Below are 16,986 nucleotides of genomic sequence, written 5' to 3'. Positions count from 1 at the left end.
TAACATGTACAGATCATGCAATGTGAATAAAAAGTGTATGGTGCAGGGCCTGTGAGGCAAGTGTGCTGGCAGGGCAGTCACAACACCCACAGTCAGTCAAAGTGTAGCGTGGCAAGTGAAACGTATACTTTGCGTAATAGCCTCAGGCTGGAGGCCTTTGTGCATCTTACCCTGAATGTACTTATACTCATTTGCTCACATCTAAGTGCCTCAGAGCACTTTGCACTAAATGAATCTCATTGCCCTTCCTATCAGTTAATGTAGCAAATAGTCAGTCCTAAGGTGTTGGCAATTAGTCAAATCACCCTGTTTTGCCTACTTCTGCACTGGAGTTTGCCAGAACATATTCACTCTGTGGCCCAGTCAAGGATACCGTCTGGTTCGTTGATGATAGATGTGGTAGGGGTTAAGGTTTGCCATTCCTGCGTAGGGAAACTTTGTCATCACAATGACATATGTCTTTTAAATTCACTTCCTCGTCCCAAGACACGCATGGGGGAGTTTACAAACAGAAAATCACATCTAGATGCTGCCTGCCTTGCTGCTGATGCACAACCAGATCCCAGCCCATTCCTCTGATATGAGGGATGATGTCTCCCCTGTGATTCAGACAGCCAAGCTCCAAACTTAACATGCAGTGCTATATATAGAACAAGCAGAGGGAGAGTAGAAACTGTTAGGCACCATGATAGCTGTGTACCAATGTATTACTCTCCTGCGGACTATTTCAGTTCTAACTGTGTGTATTGTTTTGGTTATTGGGGCTCACACCTAAATTCCTACAAGTCAGTTGTACAATGAAACTTCATATCAAACAAATCCTGTCTGTGTCATTTGTGTATGGGAACATACCGGAAAAGATAGAAATGTGTAGGACCTGAGTGACCACCACTTCCCTGAGAAGTCCCAAAGATGTCATGGGCTTGGACTTCTAAACATTCCTCTGTTGTGGGAGACCAGAGGCACTGCTAGTCTGTCTGAGCTAAATAGAATATCTGGGTGACCGAGTTATTTACAAGTGGGTCAAACTTAGTCCCCCACACCATTAGCTATCCTGCTGCCTAGAAAGCCAAGAATCACATGTAGGATAATGAGAGCCCACCCAAACAAATGTCCCTCCATAACAATAGTGAAACACCGAGGGAGGAGTAGGACAAAAAAATGCATATTCCGAAATAATTACAAATCAACACCTAGAGATGACCTGGCAGGCATGTCTGATAGCTCCATATCATATATGTGACACACAGGTGGGCCATAGGCCTACAATAATGCCCTATGACGGACAGCAGATACCAAGACAAAATCAGAGTACAAAGTTAAGGCATCCAAAGGCTTGTATCTTAGTGCTAAATGATCTCAACACAGACACACTAATTGTACCCTGTTTCTTTGCAGAGGAACACGGATCTCCTGCCGATATGCCTGTCCATGAGTTCCCTGATGACATGGATGACGAGACCATCAACCTCACACGAGACCATTGACATGGTCCTCGAAAGCCTCCAAACCCCCCCTTCAGTAACAAGGAGGAGCCAAGAAGAAGCAGCCACCACAGTAGAACCACCCGCCACCCCAATTGTAAGACCTGCCAGCTCCAACACAGCTGAGGACTCTGACGACACTGGCACCAGCTTCGAAAGAACAGTCGTTGGGGTCCAGCGGGAGCTGGCCAAGGAGGTGCGGGTGGGGATGCAAACTATGGCAGCCAGCCTTGAGGGGGTGCGTTCGTGCATGCTGTCAACTGCTGATCAGGCAGCTGCAATGCAAGCCAGAACATCGCTGTTGGAGGAACTTTTAGTAACACAGAAGGCAATCTGCACAGCTGTCATCCAGTTGACCAAACAACTCCAACAGCAAGCCAGTCAGCGTGTGCACGAATGCAACATCGAACCCCTCAGGGCAGACCTGGCTGCCTACCATCGGGATGTGGCTGCCATTCTGAAAAACCAGCACGCTCTCCTTGCTGCAGTACTGCCCTTCATAACTGGACAGGGATCAGCCCCCGGGATGTCTGCCTCCATGTCTTCTGACACTGAGGTGTGTGTTGCCCCTTCAAAACCAACAACAACAAGGACACACCAGGCAACACACACATCAGAAGAAGAAGACATGGAACAGATAACATTCACTCGCAAGAGTACCCGGAAGCCCTAGTCCCTGCACCATGCCCTACTCTGACCAAGGTCCTACGTTTTGACACATGCCAGCCTCACTCCAACTACCCTCAATGACTGTTCGGCAATCTACTGTTTAACTTGTCCACATTGGCTGTAAATGTTTCTCTCCTACCATTTGGCAATTCCTGTTCCTCTGCACCGTCTGTGACATCACCCCAGCATGTCAGGAGCATCATCCACACCCTGTAAATAGGATCACCATTTAAGAATGCACCAGAACGGACTCACCTAACATTGTTAATGGACTTTTTGCACTACTCCACCTAAAAATAAATATCACTTGCACACCTATTGTGTCTCTGTGTCATTTCACACTTCAACTGTGCAGTACATAACTCCAAAGTGGCTGTGTGGCAACCATGTCGATTCTCTATACTACTGTCCTGATTTCATGTATACTGAAACATCTGTGCAGTGGCCAGGATTGCATCATAGCTTTACTAGACTGAGGAAAATAACTGATGTAGGGACTAAGCACACACAATCATGCTGTGTTGGACAGAATGAGGCCCCATCCATAGCTATTCTAGACAACTAATGGTGGATGAGAAATGTAGGCACCTTGCAATACTAAAACAATACATTATGCTGTAAAATGAAAGGAATGATAACCAAATTACACTGCATCAATCACCCTTACAGCGTATACTACCATGAAGGAAAGTCATGCTCAAGCAGTACACACATGATGTAGGTCAGCAATGACAGCAACAAGACAAGAGTGTGAACAAATACTCATCTACAAAGCTCTCCCTGAACTTCACAATGCTGTCCGACCTATCTATTTACCTACAAAATCAACTCTGGAAGCACTCTTTGTGAAGTAGGATACATACCAACCCCAAATCTTGATGATCTATGCACACTACCAATGGTGGCTCTCCCACATGGTGGATACTTACCAAGTTAGCACACGGGTAGCTGGCATGTTAAACCTCAATAGCCTGGGGATAGCGAGCATAGGACACAAATGTCATACTAAAACTTTCTGCTACATTGATGTCAAGGCCATGAAAAGGTAGCACCTAACGCATCAGGTAAAGGGTTAACAAAAGTTTTATTTCCAATAAGTAATAAAAGAGGCAACTAAGGGAAAGATAAACCTACACTAATCTAACCTGACTACTACTAACCCACAACTGTCCCTAACTAACCTAAGCTAAACTTACTCTACACATGTAACGAAACGATCTAAAGATCAACCCCCCACCCACCATTATGAGACAAGACACATGCAGGACAACACTTACTAACCTACACACATACTACACTATCCTAAACAAACATATATTTTTTAGTATTTTTTTTGTTTTTATAGTTATTTTTTTTTTTTCTTTTTTTTTTTTTTAAACAGGAATCCCAACATTGCCCCCCACCCACCCACCCACACAAAAAGATAAGATATAAAGAAGAAGGACCCCCCACCCTCTTACCTAACACTAACTAAGCTAATTTCCTACACTTATCCTATAACTAACCCCCCAAACCCAACTAACAGTATGAAATAGGAAAGAGGTGAGAGGGGAGGGGTAAAAGTTCTGGAGGGCAAAATGTCTACTGATTTGGCCTCCGTACTGTTCGCCGGATGGAGCGCACCTTCTTCTTCACCTCAGCCATGTCCTCCGTCAGGGTGTCAACTTTTGCAATCAACCTGTCCAATTTCCTTGACAATGCGTGGAAGTCCGCTGGGTTGATCGGAGGGTCAGTGCAGGTCTGGGTGCCGGTGGAGGTGGATTGTGTTGGTGGAGTGGTGTGGGCACGGGACTGCCCTGCTCCCACCACACGGCTGGGTCCAGGTCTGGATGAGGATGCCTGGTCCGTTGCTGGGTCCACTTGGCCAGACCTGGTGGATGTAGTGGCGGGGGTTGTTGGGGGCACCGTTGGGGGAGCCTGTGGTGTGGCATACCACGCCCCGGAGGCCCGTTCCGAATTGTATCTGCGGGCCATCCTCCGATACCCACACTGCACCTGCAGGATGTGGCTGTACCTCATTGCCCGGCGCTCAAACTGGTTGCGAGCTGCGGCACTCAGGTTTGCAGCTGTGAAGGGAAAAGGCAAATATTGAGCATAGAATTTACAGTGGGTTGAATACCACAATGGGTAATTTGTCCATTACTAGCAATGTATTGGTTGCAGCAATTGTTACAACATATTTCACGGGAAGGCTCAGAGGAAGTACATGTGAATCATGCATACTGAAGGGCATATCACATATAGCATATCCATGTCTCTACATGATGGATGACATCACCCTAAACTACTCATACAATTCATACCTAAGCCATTATACATTATGGCACCAGCTCGTCCGCATACTGACTTCACTACATATGTCATTCTATGTGATAAGAATCACACATCTCACTCAATGGCATTTCGAAATAGTTGTGTGCTAAGATTGAACCCCTGGCCATGAATCATATGTCGACACTATGGGCCAGATGTAGGAATTGATGGGAAATCAACTAGCAAATTGCAAAGCTGAACGGTGTCTCTGACACCGTCTGCGAGTCACTATGGGGTCCCTAAATCCCACCTCATGAACATCAATGATGTGGGTTCCAACTTGCACCACCTTAGCAACTATGGGCACTCACGGGGATGGAGGCCTGCTGGGAACAGCAGAACTCCATAGACGTGACTGCTTTTAAATGAAGCAAGTTATTTTTCACCAAGTGTAGGCCCTTTATCTGAAAGGAAAATGAGCTGCGATTTGTTTAAATTCACAACAATTGATTGTTCGTAATTTACACAATAATTATTGCTCCCCTAGACCACTGGCTGTTTTGTGCAGGAGTATTTTGGTCCACTCACAAAGGTGAAGGTTCACAATGAGGACCCCTTCCAGTCAGCAAGTTGGTTAGCATCCACTTCAAGTGGATGATAACAGCTACTCACTTTGCAACCACGTACTCGTTAGCAAATGGGATTGCCTAACACTGTGATTTGCAAGTAGGGCTGGTAAACTCCTTTATTTTTTTAATTTAGAAAAGCATTTTGCAAATATGTACATGACCACCAAAAACATTTCGGATTAGGAAACAGACGTTTGCAACTCACTAACATCAAATTATGCTATTTGCAATGTGGAGACATTTTGCTACATCTGGACCTAGGTACAAACTCAAGTCACAAAAGGTGTTAAGTACGTGTAACATACTGTTTGCTACAGTCCTAGGTACCCTGTTTCACAGTAACATCCCAGTCTTTGTGGGTGGTGTGGGAAGAACAAACAACAATCCCATGATCAATGCACAACCAGGAGTGTACAGAAAGTTCAACAAGCATGTGCCTTCACACACAACACCTATGAAGGGCTAGCAACACGTTGGAGTCAGCCCAACCTTGTCACATCCCAGGTCCACACATGTCAAAATGATATGACTTAGCCAAACATAACATACTATTAGTGAGGCATGTTTTACAACACACACAGAGGAGGTAGAACACCCATTCACATGATTCAACAGAACACCTAGGCCATTGCACTCAAGTCACACACACTTCGAGGTCACCTTGTGGAAGTACATGCCCCCGGAAGATCCGACCTACAGTGTACACAGTCCATCCTCAACTAGGAAGAAGCACTTGTCATCGAAGCCATGTGCCTAAGCTATCTGGGAGACTGTCAGTCTGATATGCTGACTCAGTTAATGGCAAGTTCCTGACCAAGTCTAACATTGACCAGTGTATTCAAAATGAGTCATGCTATTCCCAATTGTCGCACTAATTGAATGACCTACTGCCCCTCAATCTGAGAGATGACTAGGTATTGCTTTACCAAAACATTATTCCAATTTGATATCACACCAAAACAACAAAGCCAATGAACGGCCAGCACATCAAATCATGAATTATCCTGAACACACAGTAATCCATCATGCTTCATTTCCAAACAATGTAAATAGCACTTAGGCAACACTCACTGTAGGTATCGGGGTCGTCAAAATGGGCTACCTCACCAACGGTGTACGGGGCTGGTCCACCTGTAAAGCATGAAAGGAAGATTATACTCGGACTGGGTGAACAGACAAATAATTTCTGTTACAATGACAGTGTGTGAATATTACATGGTAATGATACACTTTCACACATGCTCATCCTGCCTGGCTGACTTTGTATTCTAGATTATCATTGGATGAGTCTCCTGCTCCAGTGACACACCCTACTACACTCATGCAGTGGCCAGGACAGTCATGTGTCGTCCAAGTTAATCCTCCATTAGTAGGCCCGAACAATCATGTGATCCATACATCTCAGCATGTGCATCCCAGAGAGAAACATTCCACAACTGGTTCCATGAGGACTGCATGACCACTCACAATCAAACAGGCTATGTGGACAGGTTCAACACACAGCAACCAGACACACATGTGACATATGTGTGGACAACATGACTAACTTCATGTGACGTGAAGGCAACACACAGGTGTTGCATCATCATGTGTTTGCAATTTTCGGTCTAGCTATGGCGTCTACATATGTAGGTATGTTGTTTCTACATGACGTACTCACTGGCCATTATGACCAGTAGAGTACAAATAGAGCAGTTCACGTGTTGCTTTTCAGACACAAATGCAACAGTACATTCCATGCAGCTACAGCCATCTGGTATGTGTTGCAAAAATGAGGCATCGGCCTGGTAGCATAGGTCTTCATACACACCCGGCAACAAATACACATTTGGACACATATGTATACCTTTGTAGCGCAGCATTTGCATCATTTTGTGACGCAGAGAGGGGGCTACTTAGCAAAATACAAATAGATGTTGCATTTTACTGCTGTTATTGGGTGTACATGTGTAGCAAAAATGGGGATTTATGTGTATGCCCATGGGCCTAGGTTTCCCTAGTATAACACGCAGTCAGCTACTTATTTTGCAGATTGGCTACCAATCATCACATGTTCACGCACACATTCCTATTATTCCCATGTAATTGATTATTACTCACCAACATAGCCACCAATCCGGAGTCCCAGGTGGTCCAGCAGGTCCTGTTCCCTGCTGATCAGATCTGCCCAGCGGTGCTTGAGTTGATGGATATTCCTCAGACTCCCGTAGACCCGGACCAGGTGATGGCGCACCTTCTCCCAACGAATTTTCCTCGCCTCCGTGTGATACCCCTGTATCACACGGCCCCCAGCCTCCAGCATCAGTGGGAGGAAATGGCTTACGAGCCATATGAAGCCCCCCAATTCGTCCTCACCCATCCTGGACAGGCGAGGCCTACCTGACATGATGAGAGGTGTAAAAAAGTACCAAAGAAAAATGAAAGAAAAAGTGGGAAATGGGGAAAGGTAGAGGTGTGAAAGAAAAAGAAAAAGGAGAAAAATAGCCCAACTAACCCCCCAAACTATGCTACCCACAACAGACTCCCACAGACAATACAAACTATCACAGGTATAGACAAAACAACACTAAACAGACTGAGACAATGTTTGACAACAATAAAAGATTGACACAAAGACAAAATACAAGGCACACAGGACACTAAAGCAGTAAAACACAGGACAACACCTTTCACACAACCACACAGTCTAGATAACTCTGAGACTGCAAAGTGAAAGTGAAAGTCAACTCCCAGTACAGATTTGGTAAACAGGATATCCTATTACATCACTTCCTGCATAAAATGGCCGCTGTTTTTATTTTCGCGTAATGCGTCATATTTTCACGCATACACAGATGTGCGTCATATTTTTTTGACGCATTACAGTGCACATGATGCGGAGTGTAAAAATATGCTATGAATATTAATATTTCAAATTGTACATGAGATGACCAACATATTGTGCATGTAGCGTCAATTTCACCACGCATACATCATGGGCGTCGTTTTTTTTACACGTACAGTGGTGCACATGATGCGGAGTCAAAAAATATGATATGAATATTAATAATTAATACTGTACATGAGATGACCAACATATTGTCCATGTAGCGTCATTTTTACCACGCATACATCATGAGCGTCATTTTTTTTACACGTACAGTGGTGCACATGATGCGGAGTGAAAAAAAATGGTATGAATATTAATAATTAATACTGTACATGAAATGACCAACATATTGTCCATGTAGCGTCATTTTGACCACGCATACATCATGGGCGTCATTTATTTTACACGTACAGTGGTGCACATGATGCGGAGTGAAAAAAAATGGTATGAATATTAATAATTAATACTGTACATGAAATGAGCAATATATTGTGCATATAGCGTCATTTTGACCACGCATACATCATGGGCGTCATTTTTTTTACACGTACAGTGGTGCACATGATGCGGAGTGAAAAAATATGATATGAATATTAATAATTAATACTGTACATGAAATGACCAACATATTGTCCATGTAGCGTCATTTTGACCACGCATACATCATGGGCGTCATTTTTTTTACACGTACAGTGGTGCACATGATGCGGAGTGAAAAAAAATGGTATGAATATTAATAATTAATACTGTACATGAAATGAGCAATATATTGTGCATATAGCGTCAATTTCACGACGCATACATCATGGGCGTGGTTTTTATTACACGTACAGTGGTGCACATGATGCGGAGTCAAAAAATATGATATGAATATTAATAATTAATACTGTACATGAAATGACCAACATATTGTCCATGTAGCGTCATTTTGACCACGCATACATCATGGGCGTCATTTTTTTTACACGTACAGTGGTGCACATGATGCGGAGTGAAAAAAAATGGTATGAATATTAATAATTAATACTGTACATGAAATGAGCAATATATTGTGCATATAGCGTCAATTTCACGACGCATACATCATGGGCGTGGTTTTTATTACACGTACAGTGGTGCACATGATGCGGAGTCAAAAAATATGATATGAATATTAATAATTAATACTGTACATGAAATGACCAACATATTGTCCATGTAGCGTCATTTTGACCACGCATACATCATGGGCGTCATTTTTTTTACACGTACAGTGGTGCACATGATGCGGAGTAAAAAAAAATGGTATGAATATTAATAATTAATACTGTACATGAAATGAGCAATATATTGTGCATATAGCGTCAATTTCACGACGCATACATCATGGGCGTGGTTTTTATTACACGTACAGTAGTGCACATGATGCAGAGTCAAAAATATTGTGGATGTAAATAATAATTTGAAGGTGAAATATCAAGACACTTTTGGATACATATGTATCTGACTCTGCATTGTGTGCACTCATGTACATGAACAAATTATGACAGCCATGCTGTATGCGTAGAATATGGAGCAAATTTATCCAAATGTCTTCATGTGTTTAGCTTTGGAAAGGTGATTTGTCATGGTAAAACGGTGCGATGTGAGACACATTTGTGTTTGTATATGACAAATGTCCGTACTTTTATGTATAGACGGCCTTCACACTGTGATGTTTGGGATACGTTAACTAATGCATTGACCATATTTGACAACATATTTGGTGTAATTGCTGATGGCTATTTTGAAATGAGGTTTTTGATACCATTATGTATTCCGTCTCCAAAATGTCCCCACCTTTATGATGGGGATGCTTTTATCTGTAGTCCTAACAGGGAGTGGGAGAGTCACTTTCAGTTTTTATGGGGCTGACCATGTCCCATTATGATTTTGTGTTTCATATTTGTGTAGGACTTGTGACATGGAGGCCACACATGTGCCTTATGCATGTGTTTAGTTCACAAGTACATGATTCCTGTATGTTTTGGGGGTGATAGAGGTGGAGTTAGGCCCCCAGCACCCTAGGATTTGACCATCCAGAATAGCTACTGTATCCATGGAGTATTTTTATCATATCCTGGCAAACCTGCAGCAGCGGGCGAATGTAAGGCCATATGGTATGAATGACTGTTGACCATTCATTCATCTCATTAGCCCATTTGACGTTTGCAGTATTGATGATTTGGAGCTAAGTTGCATACCATTTTCATATGACTAAGGGGGTCATTCTGACCGCAGCGGGCGGCGGTCGCCGCCCGCCAAGCGTTTCCCGCCGAAAGACCGCGGCGGACATTCTGGCTTTCCCACTAAGCTGGCGGGCGACCGCCAAAAGTCCGCCCGCCAGCCCAGCGGGAAACACCCTTCCCACGAGGACGCCGGCTCAGAATGGAGCCGGCGGAGTGGGAAGGTGCGACGGGTGCAGTTGCACCCGTCGCGAATTTCTGTGTCTGCAAAGCAGACACTGAAATTCTTTGTGGGGCCCTCTTACGGGGGCCCCTGCAGTGCCCATGCCATTGGCATGGGCACTGCAGGGGCCCCCAGGGGCCCCGCGGCACCCCCTACCGCCATCCTGTTCCTGGCGGAAGACCCACCAGGAACAGGATGGCGGTAGGGGGTGTCAGAATCCCCATGGCGGCGGAGCGCGCTCCGCCGCCATGGCGGATTCTCAAGGGCAGCGGGAAGTCAGTTTCTGGCCGCGGCTGAACCGCCGCGGTCAGAATGCCCATCGGTGCACCGCCAGCCTGTTGGCGGTGCTACCGCCGACCTCCGCCATGGCGGTAATTACCGCCAGGGTCAGAATGACCCCCTAAGTTTGCAAGACTCTCTGCGTTCACGATGTGATAATGCGAAGATTGTTTTGCTTGTCTGTGTCCCTTTCTGCATAAACTGGTTTAGTGTCATGTTACAATCTTCCTGCTAGGTTCAAACTGGGACACAACTGTGATGGTCTACTTTCAAATATTAGGTTGGTTGTATGACATATGTGTACATGTGTGTGGGAATGTGGATCCAGTATGACCTGTCTGTGTGTATGTTGTCACTGTAACTTCAAGGTCTCCTCCTGAGTTAGTGGCAGCTGATGTTGTTGCAATTGTGTATTGCTCACATCATACACTTGAGAGAAACCATGATGACATGTTCACGTACACATGGATGGTCCCACCCTGTCTCTGAACACGTGTGATGTGACTTTCAAATGATCTCCAATTTTGGGCTGGATGAGAGACTGTTTCAGTTGTTTGGATCCGGCATGTCTAATTGTCACATTTGTACTCTTGTTGGGCTCTGTGTATGGTAATGTAACATGTCACATCCTACCCTCTGTGCATACAGTTGTGATGTTTATTTTTGGTGTGATGAATTTTAATGGCATTCTTGATCAATGAGACGACATTCATCTTCAGCTATTTCAAACTAAAGGTGGTCAGAAATGAATAGGCCAAAGCATGATGTGGTGTTTGTGATCTGTGTTTATTTACAAGTGTGGAATACAAGTGATTATAATGACTTAAGTAAAAAAATTGTTCACAAGCTGTTGGCGCCTACGCACTCCTGCTGCGGTGTTAGGTTGTTCCCCCTCCTGTTGCAGGCCAGCATCCTCCTCATCATCATCCTCAGGCATGTCTGGGTCCGGTTCAAGGAGGGGAATGTTCCTTTGTACACAAATATTGTGTAATATGGCACAGGTGAGTATGATTTTGCATACCATCTCTGGGGAGTATAGTAGGCTTCCGCCAGTGATGTCAAGGCAGCGGAACCTTGACTTTAGGATCCCAAAGGTCCTCTCCACAATGCTGCGTGTCCTCTTGTGGGCGTCATTGTATGCCCGCTCAGCAGCAGTATTTGGGTTCCCATATGGTGTCATTATCCAAGGCTGGATGCCATACCCCTGATCAGCTGAAAGAGAAACACAGAATGGTATCAATTAGATGTAGGAGGCACTGTTGTACGTATCTTTGATGGCAGTAGTTGTGTTGTGTTGTCTGTGACTATTTTGTGTACTAATGTGACAACCTATGGTTGTTGGTGGAAACTTTGGCATTGGTTTTTTTCCTTGGCTGAGCAAGTGTTTGTTGTCTAACTGTTTGTCAGCAGGATGTATTGGTTTCTCAAGTACAGTGTGCCCTCCCTTGCATTGTGACTTGTGACACAGGTGTCCGTGTGTCCTCACTGGGGGTGTGATGATAGTTCCATGCAGAGTTGAAACATGAAAGGGTATTAGAAACGTCCATATGAACATAGCCAGGCCATCCCATCCCTTAAAAGTTATGCATTGTATTAGTGTACAGGTTATTGTGAGACTTCCAATTTGCAAGGTGACATTTAGGCAACCACAGTCATGAATGTCTTCACACTAAGCTGTGGAGTAAATTCAAATGTGTGAGAGGTTCAATGGTGACTTGTGACACATGGCTAGTGATGTGAGTACCTCAGTGTGTCCCTGTCTAGGTGTTGCTATTGTGGTGTATGTGTTGTTTATCCTAGAGGGTTTCTGTGCAGTGAGTATATAAGTAGATTTTTGTCCTTACCAACAAGTAGTCCATTGCCATACCGTCCATCCTGGAAGTGTTGGTTGATGGTGCAGTGACGGAAAATGAATGCGTCATGTACACTCCCAGGATATTTAGCCACAATGTTGCTGATCAGTCCTTGGTGATCGACTATGGCCTGCACGTTGATGGAATGTGTGTGCTTCCTGTTGCGGTAGAGGTGTTCACTCGCAGCAGGTGGCACAAGGCGTACGTGTGTGCAGCCAATTGCACCAAGGACGTGCGGAAAGCCACTGATGGCGTAGAACCCCTGTTTTGTTTCCTGCTGCTTCTGCAGTGTGTTAGGGAAGCAGATGTGGCGGGGTGTCAGTCCAATGATGGCATCCAGTACTTTAGGCAGGAATGCGGAGAAAGATGGTTGTGAGATTCCACCAACCAGGGCACCAGTTGTCTGAAAGGAGCCACTTGCCAGCAGGTGAAGTACGGCAAGCAGCTTTGTTTCTGTTGGGATAGTGCGTGGAGTCACTAAAGTGGGGGCCAATTGCTGTTCAATATTTGTCAGCAGCTGCTGAATGGCCTGCCAGTTCAACCGGTACCTCTGGATGATGTCTCGTTCCCTGAGGCCATGCAGGGTTGTTCTTGGGCGGAATATCCTCTCCTGCCTTCTGCGCTGTCTTTGGGGTCCCTGCTGTTGTTGTTGTGGCTGCTGTTGTTGCTGCAGGGCTCTGCGTCTACGTGCACGTTGAAGAAAAAGCACCTCCATGTCTCCCTGTTGCTGCTCTGCTGCTCTGTTGTTTGTTCTGTGTGTTCTGATTAAGTACAGGTGTGTTTGCCCCATTTTAACGCCTGCCCTGACCCAGGCGTTAAAATTTCACGCTATTCGTGCTTTGCGCCATTTTTTTGCGCCGCCTGCCGCGCGGGAGTGATTTTTGCCCTGGAGCATAAATACCACGCACCGCTATGTGCGTCTGTTTTTAGACGGGAACGCCTTCCTTGCATCTCATTAACGCAAGGCGTTCACGCCAAAAAATGACGCTATTTGCCCATACTTTGGCGCTAGACGCGTCTAACGCCAAAGTATAAATATGGCGTAGTTTTGCGCCGAATTTGCGTCGAAAAAAACGACGCAAATTCGGCGCAAACGAAGTATAAATACGGGCCTGAGTGCTCGGCAGAGGACCACAGAGTACAGAGGGCTCAGTGCTGGACTGAGAACCACAGAGTACAGAGGGCTCAGTGCTGGATAGAGGACCACAGTGTACAGAGGGCTCAGTGCTGGACTGAGGACCACAGAGTACAGAGGGCTCAGTGCTGGGCAGAGAACCACATTGTACTGAGGGCTCAGCGCTCAGTGCTGGACTGAGGACCACTCAGTACAGGGGCTCAGTGCTGGGCAGAGGAATACAGGCCCGTATTTATACTTTTTGACGCTAAACTGCGCTAACGCAGTTTAGCGTCAACATTTTTTGCGCCGGCTAACGTCATTCTGAAGCGCCATGCGGGCGCCGTATTTATTGAATGGCGTTAGCCGGCGCAAGCAGACCGGCGCTGCCTGGTGTGCGTGGAAAAAAAACACGTACACCAGGCAGCGCCGGCGTTGGGAAAAGTGGCGCTAGGGCGTCTTAAAAATGGTGCAAGTCAGGTTGACGCAAAAAAACGCCTCCACCCGATTTGCGCCATTTTTAACGACGCCCAGACGCCATTTACATGACTCCTGTCTTAGTAAAGACAGGAGTCATGCCCCCTTGCCCAATGGCCATGCCCAGGGGACTTATGTCCCCTGGGCATGGTCATTGGGCATAGTGGCATGTAGGGGGGCACAAATAAGGCCCCCCTATGCCACCCAAAAAAAAAAAAAAAAAAAATGATACTTACCTGAAGTTACCTGAATGTCCCTGGGATGGGTCCCTCCATCCTTGGGTGTCCTCCTGGGGTGGGCAAGGGTGGCAGGGGGGGTCCCTGGGGGCATGGGAGGGCAGCTGTGGGCTCATTTTGAGCCCACAGGTCCCTTAACGCCTACCCTGACCCAGGCGTTAAAAAGTGGCGCAAATGCGGGGTTTTTTGACCCGACCACTCCCAGGCGTGATTTTTGCCCGGGAGTATAAATACGACGCATTTGCGTCGCCGTCATTTTTTTAGACGGGAACGCCTTCCTTGCATCTCATTAACGCAAGGAAGGCGTTCACGCAAAAAAATGACGCTATTTGCCCATACTTTGGCGCTAGACGCGTCTAACGCCAAAGTATAAATATGGCGTTAGTTTTGCGCCGAATTTGCGTCGGAAAAAACGACGCTAATTCGGCGCAAACGGAGTATAAATATGCCCCACAGTGTACAGAGGGCTCAGTCCTGGGCAGAGGACCACAGAGTACAGAGGGCTCAGTGCTGGAGTGAGAACCAGAGGGTACAGAGGTCTCAGTGCTGGACTGAGGACCACAGAGTACAGAGAGCTCAGTGCTGGGCAGAGGACCACAGTGTACAGAGGGCTCAGTGCAGGGCAGAGGACCACAGAGTACAGAGGGCTCAGTGCTGGGCAGAGCACCACAGTGTACAGAGGGCTCAGTGCTGGACTGAGGACCGCAGTGTACAGAGGGCTCAGTGCTGGACTGAGGACCACGGTGTACAGAGGGCTCAGTGCTGGACTGAGGACCACACAGTACAGAGGGCTCAGTGCTGGACTGAGGACCACAGTGTACAGAGGGCTCAGTGCTGGGCAGAGGACCACGGTGTACAGAGGGCTCAGTGCTGGACTGAGGACCACGGTGTACAGAGGGCTCAGTGCTGGACTGAGGAGCACAGAGTACAGAGGGCTCAGTGCCGGACTGAGGACCACAGTGAACAGAGGGCTCAGTGCTGGACTGAGGAGCACAGAGTACAGAGGGCTCAGGGCTGGACTGAGGACCACAGTGTACAGAGGGCTCAGTGCTGGACAGAGGACCACAGTGTACAGAGGGTTCAGTGCTGGGCAGAGATCCACAGTATACAGAGGGCTCAGTGCTGGACTGAGGACCACAGTGTACATAGTGCTCAGTTCTGGGCAGAGGACCACAGGGTACTGAGGGCTCATGGCAGAGGACCACACTGTAAAGAGGACTCAGTGCAGGGTGAAGAACCACAGATTATAGAGAGCTCAGTGCAGGGGGGGACCACTGAGTCACTATTAAGAATCCTGTGTCTCGGACAGATAAGGGTGTCTAGGTCATATTCTGCAGAAAGAATGCAAGAGTGTCCAGTGACTGCACCGAATAATTCTCGTTGGTAAGGCTTCAGGGCCCAAGTGAGCTTCTGGTTCCTGTGGTTGTGTGAGTGCACAAGAGATGTGCAGGACTGTGTGGCTTAGGTCAGAATCCACTAGGCATGCATTCATTCAGATCTGGTGTGGCATTGGCTGGTTGTCCCAGGACACCATAATGAAGGTGGGATATCTGAGGTCTCACTGTTTCAAGCCCTTTGTGAGGCCAGGCAGTAGGGGGGTCATGCAAGAAGATGCCCCAATTGTTTCTGGTAAAATGTCAGGTAAGAAACATACTACAGTGGAAGTTGAGCACCGGCACTACTGTGTGGAGGTGGTTGCTTATATGCTGTTATCACACACGCCTTTACGACGCATACCTTTACCACGCACGTTTACTATGCATGTCTTTACCATGCACATACATTCTATGAACCATTACCACTCAAACTTTTACCATGCAAACTTTTACCACGCAAACCTTTACAACACCATTTTTTTTTTAATTGTAATGAATATGGAGTTAAACATTAACATTTATATTGCCTATTGTAGAAATTAATTTTAATGTGAGTTATATTTTTTAACGTATTTTTATTTTAAAATGTTTTTTCACTTGCCTATATCTTTAGCACCGTTTGACAAATCTTCCCAAAATTTTCCCAAAAAAGTGTCGCGATGATTCTTATAACACATGGACAGTTTCGGGGTGATCCATCAAGCGGGGGCAAAGAAAAAGGGTCTAAAAAACATTGCATTTCCCATGTTAATTTTCATAGAATTCTTTAGACACTACTAAAGGTCAAACCACTGGACGGAATTACACCAAATTTGGCAGAAAGCTAGCTGTCGGTTTGCAGATCATGCTTTTGCTTATTTGGAGTCTATCCGTTCAGTAGTTTTTGAGAAATTCAGAGAAATTCAAATTTGTATATCTCTGGCCTCAAAGTATTCGCAAATAAAGACGAGCTCGTACAGGGAAATGCACAACTCTGATTGGCTCCCAACACTTCAAACCAGGAAGTGTTGGCAGCCATCTTGGGATTCGGCTTGAGCCCTAGGGACCACCACCTCCCCAGGTCTTTCAATTAATATATACCAGGGGCCCATGGCCCACCTACACCCCAGGGACCACTACCTCCCAGGGCATCCATTAAAAAATATGCGGTGGGGGCCCGTGGCCCTCTGCATCCCGGGGACCTCACCCCCAGGGCTTTGGTTTAAATATATGTGAGCGAGACTGTGCCCCCGCGACCTGGGCAACACCACCCCTCGGGGATTTGGTTTAAATATATGTGGGGGGGCTGCGGCGCCCTGGAGACCACCACCCTGCGGGTAT

The sequence above is a fragment of the Pleurodeles waltl genome, chromosome 8 (genome assembly GCF_031143425.1).
Source record: "Pleurodeles waltl isolate 20211129_DDA chromosome 8, aPleWal1.hap1.20221129, whole genome shotgun sequence".
NCBI lineage: Eukaryota > Metazoa > Chordata > Amphibia > Caudata > Salamandridae > Pleurodeles > Pleurodeles waltl.
This window is presented reverse-complemented; position numbering follows the sequence as displayed.